Source organism: Chinchilla lanigera, unplaced genomic scaffold (assembly GCF_000276665.1).
Source record: "Chinchilla lanigera isolate Chin_1 unplaced genomic scaffold, ChiLan1.0 scaffold00040, whole genome shotgun sequence".
Taxonomy (NCBI): domain Eukaryota; kingdom Metazoa; phylum Chordata; class Mammalia; order Rodentia; family Chinchillidae; genus Chinchilla; species Chinchilla lanigera.
In genome coordinates, this window is record NW_004955441.1 from 2,846,256 (window position 1) to 2,858,565 (window position 12,310).

Genomic DNA, 12,310 nt, shown 5'->3' on the forward strand with positions numbered 1-12,310 from the left:
AAAGAAAATGGAGAGTAAGACAAGGCCATATCATCATGTGGTCCAATTAGACTTTCAGGCTTTGATTCTCTCATCATCAATCAAGCTGAATTGTGCTGAACAGAATTTCTTCACTGTTCCCTGTCCACATAACAGTATACTTGTGAAGTCCATTTTGCTTAGATCATAAATTACAAAATATCATTGCTTAAGCAAAGCACATATGTTTTCATATCATGGGGAAAATTTGTTTCTGTTTTTTTTTTTATTTTGGGACAAAATAAAACAAAATTTCATAACAAAATAATAGGACAATAACAATAGTTAATACATTGCCTACTGTTATCTTCAAAGTAGTTACTCAGAGTATAAGCTATGGGCATAAAAATTCTCCAAACAATATTAGCACAAAGCTTTCTTTTCAATGAACTAAGAGAAAAACTATCTTGTATTTATGTTTTTTTCCTTTTCTCACCCTTCCTTTTCCCTTTCCCCCATGCTAGTTTCTTTTTTCTTTTGAACAGTTTCTTCCCATTTCACAGTATCTATTACACATTTTGGTCCTTATTTACTCTTTTAGCTTCTCACACCAGGGGAAAAATACAATGTTTACACGTATGAGTGTGATTTATTTCATTTATGAGTATGATCTCGAGTTGCATCCATTTACCTATAAGTGTCTCAAGTTTATCCTTTTTTGTGGTTGAGTAGTACTCTGTTATATAAAAAGACCAAATTTTTTTTTTTTACCTGTTCTTCAGTTGATGGGTATTTTACTTATTTCCAAGATTTAGCCATTACAAATTGAGCTGCTATAAACATAGGTGCACATATATTGCTGTGGTATGATGTTGTTAATTCTTTCATGAAGACACCAAGAAGGAGAATCATCTGGGTCCAATGGGTCCTCTAATCCTAGTTTCTTGAGGAATTTCCATACTCATCTCTATAGTGGTTGCACCAGCCTCTACTCCCACCAACAGTAGAGTTCCTTTTTCCCCACAGCCCCTGCAGTATTTGTTATTGGTTGATTTCTTGATGATAGCCATTCTTTCTGGTGTGAGATGGAATCTCAGCGTTGTTTCAGTTTGCATCTCTTGGATAACCAATGATGTTGAATATTTTCTCACATATTTACTTGCCATTTTTTTTTATCTGATAATTACATATGCAGCTCAGATGCCCATTTTTGGATTGCTCTTTATATTTGGCGGGATCTGATATTTTTCAGTTCTTCATAAATTCTAGATATAAGTCCTTTGTCTGAGGGACAAATATGTATAATTTTTCCCCTCTCTGTGTTGTCTTTTCACTCTGCTGGTAATTTCTTTTGCTGTGCAAAAGTTTCTATGTAAAGGGGGAAATTTATTATTGACCAGAATCAGGATGAGGTTTTAGCTTTCTGCACTCCATGCTGTTGCTAGGAGACTATCCTCTTTTTCCCATCTTCACACAGGGTACCAAAACCTTTTCTATTTCACTTATCTAGAGAACTAATACAAGGAGCCAATCAAAGGCATAATCTCTACAGAGCCAATTTAACTTCACTTACTGTATTTTTAGGGATGTTATCATAAAATATGACAAAACTAATATATTGAGAAAATAGAATTTATTTTTTTTCAAATTTCTAGATATGCCAAGATTATGTTTCTCCACCATCACATGGCATTCTCTTTGTATCTGCATCCAAATAGCCCGCATTTTATAAGAAAAGTGGTCATTTGGTGAAGGCCCTTCCTCAACCAGTATAACTTTACCTTAACTTGATTACATCTTTGGATACCCTATTTTTAAGTAAAAAATGTTCACATACTCTAATGTACATAAATCACTGGAAGGCATGATTCACTCCAGTGTGCTTGGGCCAGGGATATAGCTCAGTGGCACAGTGCCTGTCTGGCAAGCTTGAGGTCCTGAATTTGATTTCCAGTGCCAAAAACAAAAACAAAAACCAAACTGGTATATTTATTCATATGTCCATACTCTGGTTTCTCTTCAGATTATATAACCCTTTCATCTTTTAATTATATGTCCATGTATCCAGTGTGCTGTAGTAACTGGATGAACATTGGAAAATAATACAACTGATAATAAGGTTTTACAGAGAATTGTGTTTTTAGGTAAGGGGATGTAGCAGTTGACTGATTGTGTCAATTTGAGAAGTTTAGAAGCTTAACTAAATCAGCTCAACAATTCCACACCCTAGGGTGCAGAGGAGCCATCCTAAGTGACACTTCACCTAGATGCTATAAATAGGAAATGAGGAAGGACAAAAGAGCTTCTAATCTCCAGAGGAGCTCCAGTCTTTGCCTTCAGCTTGGACCTCGTCTTCTGGCTTCTAGTGCTGACTCTAGCTTCTGCCTTGAATCCTTCAGCCTTCTGGTGTAGATTCATCAGTGTTCCATTGCAGACCCATTGGCCTCCTGATATGGACTTGTACAGAACACTTCAGAGAACTCCAGACCTTGGACTGAATCCTTTGGTCTCCAGTGTGTGGACACCCTCTGTACTCTTCCTTATCCAGCTCTGTGGCTGACCATTGTAAGCCAGTCTTGTAGTTTCTTATACATTTGTTTATCTTGTGTTATATCTACTTCTCTAGTAAGACTCTGACTGATACAAGAGTCTTACAAAAGACTTAAGACAAGTCATGTGCATGTCCATAATGAATGTAATCATTATATATTGGAAACATATATTGTGAATGCACAAAAGGCCCATAATGAATGTAATCATTATATATTGGAAACATGAACTAAAAACATAATAACAATCATGAAAACAGGGAAAGGGATGTGCAAATGGAGGGAGGGAGTTGGATCAGAAGGAAAATGTGAAGAAAAAGAATCAAGAGTCAAGAATCATATGTTAGGGGGCTGGGGATTTAGCTCAGCAACACAGCACCTGCCTGGCAAGTGCGAGGTCAAGAGTTCAATTCCCGGTACTGGAGAAAAAAAAAAAGAATCATGTGTTAAATACATTCACCAGTTCCCTAAGACGAATGTAAACTTCATGTGCTACAAACAGATGAATAAAAGTTTTAAAAATTGACAAGCTAATTACAAGTAATTACTCATAGTAAAAGATACGGGCATAAAAAGATACAGGGCCTATATCATTTGTTACTGGATTATTTCTGGATGATAGACATTCTTTCTGGAGTGAGATGGAATCTCAGTGTTGTTTTAATTTGCATCTGTTGAATGGCCAATGATGTTGAACATTTTTTCACATATTCATCGGCTATTTGTACTTCTTCGCTTAGTCTCAAATCTTACTTGATTGTCTTAGCTCCTTTTTTATTTTGAGCACATATAAGAATGTGTGATCATTAAAGACTCATTGAGGAGGTAAGTCATCTTTCTTTGAACAGATATTTATTGAGAGCTTGCTGTAGGCTAAACTCTGGTTTAGATGTTGAGGATAGGTAAAAACAAATGTAGAGAAAAATTTGCCTTCATCCAACTGATTTTCTCCAGACAACAGCAAACTCCTTTTGCTTGGCAGTTAATGTAGTGCTTCTGACTTCTGATAATGACAAGTAGACATAAGGTTTTAATTCCCTTGGACAAATACCGAGCAACACAATTTCTGGGTTGTAAATAAATATATGTTTAATTTTGTATGAGACAGTTAAAGTGACTATTATGGCTTAGATGTAAAATGTCTGCCCAATTCTCATGTGTGTGGAAAGTCGTATCAGGGGAGCCCTGTACTTCTCAGTGGATTAATGATGAGCTCATAGCTGAATGTGTATGTTAGGAGGTGGGCCTGTTTGGAAGTGATGGGCTGCTGAAGACATGATCTGCAAAGGTTTACCTCTCCCCCACAGCTTCTCCCTCTCCTCTCCCTGTTTCCTGGCAGCAAGTGTGGAGCACTTCTTTCCCTGCCCTGCCCTTACACAAGGCCATTTCTGCCTTGGAACCGGCAAACCATGGACTGAAACCATGAAGCAAAATAAACCTCTCCTCCTTTAGCTTCAAGGGTGTTAGATATTTGAACGTAGAGATGGGCAGTGAGTAAGACAGTGGCTGTAACATGGCGCATCCCCACCAGCACAGAATGGCAGTTCCGGTTTCTCCACCTCTCATCAACATGTGGTGTTACTAGAGTTGTAGATCTTGACCCTCCTAACAGGTGGTGTGTGGTTTCTTGTTACGGCTTCATGTTTTGCACTGGACTGATGACATAAAATATGGAGCACTTTTTTCTTGATATTTCTATATCTCTGTAGGGTTCAGTTGATCTCTTTGGCTCATTTTAAATCAGGTTTGTTTATTTATTGTCAAGTTTTAAGGTTTCTTTGCAGAGTTTAGATAACAGTCTTTCACTAGATGTCTTTTGCAAAGATTTTCCCCAAACCTGTGGATTGTATTCTTGTTTTTCCGAAGTATCTTTCACAAACAAGAAATGTTCAATTTTAATAATGCCTAGTTTATCAGTTGTTACTTTCATGAATTGTGCTTCAATGTTGTATTTAAAAAGCTATTGTCAAATACGACGTCCACCCAGATTTTCTGTGTTATTGTTATAATCTGAATATTTCTCTCTCCAAAATTCATGTGTTGCTACACTTACCTGGCCGGGGAGATACTGAAATCACAAAATCCATGTGTTAAAACCCAATATCCAATGGAACAACATTATGATATGGAGATCTGTGAGGTAACCCAGTGATGGAGTGTTGGTGGGAGCCAGGCCAGGTGGGGACATCCTGGGAAGAGCCACATTCGCTGAATAAACTGATCCTGACTCCAGAAAGGTAAGCCTGGGAGGTAGATGACCTCCCTCATCTCCCACTGGGGTAAAGAGAGCAGACAGAAAATCTGGGATATCATATCATAGTGAGCCACCATATACAGGGAATTGCAGATACCCCTGTCCAGGGTCATCAGGCCTCAGCAAGCCTACCTGGCAATGGGAACTTGCTACTTCTGTGAGCCTCAGGACACTGCATGTCCCCTCCCTCCAGCCTGTTCGGTCCCAGATCCTTCTGGAGAGTCCCCTCAGACTGACCCTCAGGAGGGTAGAACTCTCCTGAGTAAGTATCCTTACAAAAGGGACCCAAGAGAGCTCAGTTATCCTTATACTATTTGAGGACACAAAGAGAGGGAACTATGATCTCAAAAAAGGCCTCCATCAGAAAATAAACATTCTGATGTTTTTATCATGACCTTCACTGCCTCTAGAGGTATGGGAAATAAATTTCTGTTGTTTATAAGCTACCAAGTTTATGATATTTTGTTACAGCCATTTGGACAGGATAAGAAATCTTCCAAGAATTTTATAGTTTTGTGGTTTACATTTATATTCTATAGATTTATGTTCCATTTAGAGTTAACTTCTTAAAGGGTATAACTTCTCTCTATAGATTTTCTTTTTATCTGCATGTAGATGTTCTATTGCGATAGCATTGTTTATTGAAAAGATTACCTTTTGTCCATTGTATTGTTTTTGAATCTTTGTCAAGGATTAGGTGACCATTTTTGTGTGGGTTTCCTTATTGACTCCTTTTTCTATTCCGGTAGTTAACTTGCTGGTTCTTTCATGAATACTGCAGTGTCTTGGTTAGAGTAGTTTTATAGTAAGTCTTGAAATTAGGAAATGCCAATCTTCCAAATTTACTCATGTCTTTAAATATTATATTGGCTATTATGGATTTTTGCCAATCCATAGTAATCTTACAATTGGTTTGTTGATATCTACAAAGTAACTTACCAAATTTGGAGGGAAAGTTTGCACTGAATGTATGGATTAAGTTGGGAAAAATGAACATTTTGATGAATGTGGAGTATCTCTTCATTTATATAATTCTTTGGTTTATTTATTCATGCTTTTGTAGCTTTCCACACAGAGCTTTTATGCATATTTTGTTAGAATTCAATCAAAGCATTTTATTTTTTGCACATGCAGGTCAATGATACTTTGTTTTTAATCCAGAGTTCTACTTATGTGTTACTGATACATAAGAAAGTGATTGCTTTTATTAACTTTGTATCCTACAATTTTACTCTAATCCCATATAAGATTCAGGAGGATTTTGTTGTTGTTGATTCTTTTGAATTTTCATCTATGACCATACCACCCTAAATGCGCCCAATCTCTGCTGATCTTTTGAATTTTCTACAGATTCAGTCATATTTTCTGCAATGGAAATTTATCTCTTTTTCCTAATCTGCACACATTTCACTTCCTTTTCTGTCTACTGTATTAGTATTTCCAGGGCGATGTTAGAAAGTGGGATCGAGAGAAGGTATCTGTCTTTTTCCTGATCTTTGAGTTTCTTGTCCTTGGGTACAACGATACCTATCAGTATTCTGTAGACACTTCCTGAAGTTGAAGGCCTGCTCTATTTCTATTTTACTGACTGAGCATTTTCACCAAGGATGAGTTTGTAAATGCATCTATTGATAAGATTCTGTCATTTTTTTCTCTTTAGCCATTTGATATGATAAACTACATAAGTTGATTTTTTAAATGTAGGGCCAGCCTTGCTCACTTACGTTAAATCCCACTAGGTCGCTATTTTTTCCTTTAAAATTGTGTATTAATTTTCACTGGCTTTGTACACTTTTTTTAAAACTTCTAAAATATTGATACATCTAATACTTAAAACACACATCTACACATCCTTAATTTTGTGCAGACTATGTATTGTTAAAATGCATTACTTTCTGTAAAACATGATCTTGTCCCTGACTTTTGTCATGACTGTTATCTTCACAGAGTCACAGAAATTATATTTGGAGGCCCTTACTATTTACTGTGCAGCTCATGCCTCCCAATCCGCTTATCTTGAAAGGAAACAATGACTTTTTAGAATTAAGTGAAGCTCATTGTTTCTTTAATGACAAAAGTGCAGCGCCAGATAAATTTAAAAAGTAATTTCAGAAGAGCACTGTAGCAGGACCCAACAAAAGATCTCATTTCTGTTGCATGCTGTAGATAATTGAATGTTATACTTCACAATGAACTAATGGTGTTTGTCAGACAAAATGATAATACTTTGCACTTACATAGTATCTTTCTTCTAATGAGCCCAATAATGATTCAGTGGTTCATTTTTTCCTTGCAATCGTTTGGAAACATTTACATGGGTAATATATTTACATGCAAATTTCTTCCTACTGATGAGAAACTAGATAGTATCCAAGGTAAGTTGAAAAGTTTGTTTTGCCTTTAGCATCACACATAGGAGTAGCAAAACTTGAAAAAACTGTTGAGCAGAATCAGGGTACCATTTTATTCTCTGTAAAGGAAAAAAAAACTGCATAGAAACAAAATTTGGAAGAAGGAAAATAATAAAATGTTCCTAAGAGAAACAATATAGGAAATTTTTATTAAGACTTTAAAAATGTAGAATAAAATATTTCACAAAACATAGTGTAATGTTTAATTATCTGCATTAATAATTAACTGTTTATTGTATTGTACACAAATCACAACTGAATTTAGACTAAAAATCTTCTTACTGTTCATAACAGTGCATAAAGGTATTGTCTATTACTGCTAAAGATGTCTAGGTACAGATTTATTGAGCAGATTCTACAGAAACATCATGTATTTATGGATTTTTTCCTAAGGACATTACTAGAAGTCATGAAGGACTGAAAATGAATTACCAAAATACTATGGAAATACCTATTATTTAAAAAGGCAAAACAATAATCTGTAGAAGCTACTCAATAAATCTGTGCCTAGGTATCTTTAGCAATAATGGAAGCGGCTGCAGCACCAGGGAAGGCTATTGGTAGTAATGTGTACTCATTTGAAAAGGGTTCATCTTTATTTTCAAGGAAATTAAGGAAGATTTAAGAGCTTATAACAGCAAAGGCAGCAACAATGATCTAGAATATAAAAATTGAGCTGGAATAGCTCTGGAAAGAAAGTAATAAATGTTGCCCTGTAATAATTTCTCTTTTGTATGTGTAACCCTATCTTAGATTATTTTTAGAATGTGTTAATGTTGCTCATATATAAGGAAAGTTTTAAGCATATTTCCCACAATAACTTGTAAGGGAGGGTTTATGTGCCAATCTGGATATTTGTAAATATTTTAATGTGATTTCTAGCTCATCAGGAGAACGTGAGGTTTGAGGGTGTGTTTCTAAAAGTCAGAACTAACAAACTGGTAATGGTGCTAATGATTTGTTAGCAAACTATGAAAAATTCCTGAACAAGCCATAATCATGAGTCTGAGGTGGGGAAATAATTGCTTATAGTGATCCCTGCACAAATAAATAGGCTTTAGTTTCATGTTTCAGGTGAAATAATTACTTTTTATTCTGAAGAATCAATTCTTAGAATATACTGTGAAGACTTTAAAGATGATGTCAGTGCTGGGGATATAGCTCAGTGGCATAAACGCCTTCCTGGCAAGCTCAAAGTCCTGAGTTTGATTCTTGGTACCAAAAAAAGAAGATGATTTGAGTTGGTTTTAATCCTAGGAATTTCTATGGAGGAAATATAACACTATAAAATCTCTCAAATTCTATTTCTTGGCCCACATTCAGCCGTTGACTTCAGTCATAGTCTTATGAGAATGTGCAGAAAAAGAAGAAAAGTGTAAGAGTAGATAGCTAGAGAAAATGAGGATAAATATGATTTCAGAACTAAACGAGGAAAGGAATGATATGGTTTTAAAGATATGAAAAGTTTACATAGACCACAGAAAGGTGGGGAAAGGATATGAAATATGGCAAAACATGTGGCAAAATTTTCCCAGCTAAACATACAGAAAAAGTAAGACATGAAAGACAAAGAGAGCAGCTGAGGAAAAGAGAGTAATGTGACCCTCACTGTTTCCTCAAACTCCCATGTTGAAAGCCTCACCTACAACATGACTATATTCATCCTTTAAGGAACTAATTAGATTAAATGAAGCCACAAAGTCAGGGCCCTAGCCCAGTAAGACTGGTATCCTTATAAGAAGCAGAGGAGCCACAAGGAGGACATACACCCAGAGAAAAAGCCACGTGAGGACACAGATAGAAGGTGGCTCTCTGCAAACCAAGGAGAGAGGTTTCCATAAAACTGACCCTATTGACAATTTGATGTCAGACTTCCAGCCTCCAGAACCAGGAGAAAATAAATTTCTGTTCTTCAAGCCACCCAGTCTGTGGTAGGCTGTCATGCAAGCTCTAGATAGCTAATGCAGGGAAGGTAGAAGTCATAGTAATAAATTCTTAGCTCTCACCTCATTAATGCTTTGTATCCACTCAATTTTCAGGACCACTGTGTTCGTTCACATAACATGTTCTCTCATCTAGCTATTGCAGTTGCTTCCTAAACAAACAATCTTCTTAAGTTTAGTTTTGTGCCTTTTCACTTATTTTCCACCAGAGGTGTACATTTCTGAGAGTCATACATATGATCATGGGGTTCTTAGTATTAAAACCTGCATCAGTTTCCCATAAGATTAGGTCCAAAGTTTTGATCACACTATAGGGGTCCTCCAAGGTATTCTCCTTCTCTAGCTGCAAAGAACATTGTGTCTCTCAGCCACTCTTACCCATTCTGTCTGGCAATAATCATTCAATAAAACACCAAAGAACCTTGAGGAAGACATCCTGGATAATAACTGACAGAACTGTCTCCAGTTTTCTCTGTACTTTGTACTTCACATACTTTATTCTGTGTCCTCTTCTGAATTTATCGGTAGAGTCAGTGTATTTTTGCATATCTGTCAGTTTAGAAACTTGGCTTCTTTATTTTGTCATTTACTTATGTCATGTGTATGTGTGTGTGTATGTGTGTGCATGTGTGTGCACTTTGAACATGCAACAGAACATTCTCCAAAGGAGATGTTTCTATAAGAATTATTTGCTTCATTAATATTCATTCCATAATGTTCATTCATTCTTTTGTGGTGTGTGATATAAATTTGAACATGTGAGAAAATGGGCCACATGCCACTCAACAGTGAGCCCGAAAAAATAATGGATTTAAAATAATGGGAAGTCATACAGAGTAAAGCAGTGGTTAGATAAAAGAACTTAAACTTTAGTGACCACATAGCAGATATAAAATGGATATGAAAGATTAAAAATACAGACTATACTGATAAGGAAAATATGGAATCCTCAAAAGTTTCACTAAAGAAGGTGTCTGTATGGAGCCATCCTTACACTTGTAACAATTGAACATGAATTTTAAGACTAAGAAACACACTTACGCAGATTAATTTATTTAGCTTATTCACATTATATCTTTTGCATTATATATTGTATGCTAGGAAAAGGAATATATAAAATACTCTCATTTGTCCAGTGGAACCCAAAGTTTAATTGGGAAAACAGATGTGAAAGAAATTATGTGAAATTACAGAATATCATTTAGGGGTGGAGTTGTAGCTCAAAACTACTGGAAATCTCTGAATTGTAGGTTCCAATTACCTTAAAAATCAGATTTCTTTTTCTTAAAATAAAGACTTTTCACAAAAAAAGTCAGATTTCGCTTCTTGTATAAAAGATAATTGCTAGAATGGAAGATATATAAAGAAAGGTCCATGCCATTCAAATGACTTTCAGGAAATCTCTGCAGACCTAGTTTCTAAATAAGCCTCTTTCATCTCCAGATCCATGTTTTATATATATATATATATATATATATATTTTTTTTTCCTTTCCTGGATATCTTTGATTTGCTTTTCCTCTTTACATTTTCATGATTTTTCTGACTGTTGTTGTTCCTTGCTCCTCTTTTTATTTTCTTTATGTTTTACATTGGTGGCCCCTGACAGCCTAGCTATGCATCTATACTCTCTTTCAGTTTTGGGAACCCCAAACCAAAGTTCCATGACATCAGCTTGACAGTTGTCAGTTTAACAGTTAAGGAAATAAATCTCAATTGGTCACTGAGGCTTCAGGGCTTTTCAAATGTCAGGGAAAAGAGCTAATAAGGAATGCAAGAGCTCTCCCAATATTAAAAGTAATTAAGTTCAATCCAATTAATTAAAATCACTCCCACATGCACGTACACATATACAGAAATTACAGAAGATGGTAAAGGGAAAAAAAAATTATTTTACAAAATTCCTTGTCTTCATTAATGCAAATGAGGTCTGTGGTAATAAAAATGTTTTAATAGGAAATGAGATTTTGTACATTATATAAAAGAAGCTGTGGAAAAGGTTGCAGTACTTTTTCAGGTTTAATTCTTCATGTTATTCCTTTTAAAGGACAATGTAATGTGTTCACATTATTGCCAAATGCTGTGGTTTTTATGATGCTCTAAAGTATAAGGGGAATTTTACATATTCATTTTGAATTGAAGAGAGGGTGCTGGGGATTTAGCTCAGCGGCAAAAGCGCCTGCCTGGCAAGCGCAAGGTCATGAGTTCGGTTCCCGGTACCGGAGAAAAACCAAAAACCAAAACCAAAACCATTTTGAATTGAAGAGAAACTAATTTTGATATTATATTCTTTAAATTTCAAGTACTTTCAAAGATTCGTTATAGTAGGATAAAATTACCTTTTCATGTATGTGTACACTCTAAGAAAATCTACACAAAACATAAGGTAAGGAAGAAGTCTGAACTGAATCTATAAACTACTTTGTATTTAGTAAAGATCAAAGCATAGCCTGGCAAAATTTGTCAGTGGAAGTGAAAGTGTATATTGCATAGGCAATTCCTGACATTGAAGAAACGTTAGAAAAAAAGGAATATACAATTAATAATACAGCATAAGCTTACTCCTTAGAAAAGTAGGAGAAAAGAGTTTTTAAGACTAAGGCAAGCAGAAAATAAATAAATAATAAAAATTAGGGCAGCAATAAATGAAATAAAAATAGGAAACTAATAGAAAATGAACCAAAAGCTGCATCCTTAAAAAGATAAAAAAACTGATAAACTTGTGGACATACTAACCAAGAGAAATATTCTAAAGTTGATGTGGAAAATAAGTACCTGGATAGCTAATATAATATTGAAAAATACAGGTGTAGGTCTGACAAAAATCCAGTGAATTGTTGTACTATAAATCTGTAATGATCAATTGAGCATGGTATTGCTAGAAAATAGACACAAGTCAATGGAACAGAATAGAGAATACAGAAAAAGCCCACACAAATATTTTAACCGGTTTTTACAAAGGAGTTAGAGCAATTCAGTGAAAGATTGTCTCTTCAAAAAATACTGCAGCAGCAATTGAACATCCACATGTTTAAAAACAAGTCTCTGTACACCTATCTCAAAACTTTTACAAAATTTGACTCACTATGGATCATAGACCTATGTGTAAAACACACACTACAAAATTTCTACCAGAAACATTAAAGACTATATAGGTGATTTGGGTTCATGTGATGAATTTTTAGGTGCAATATCA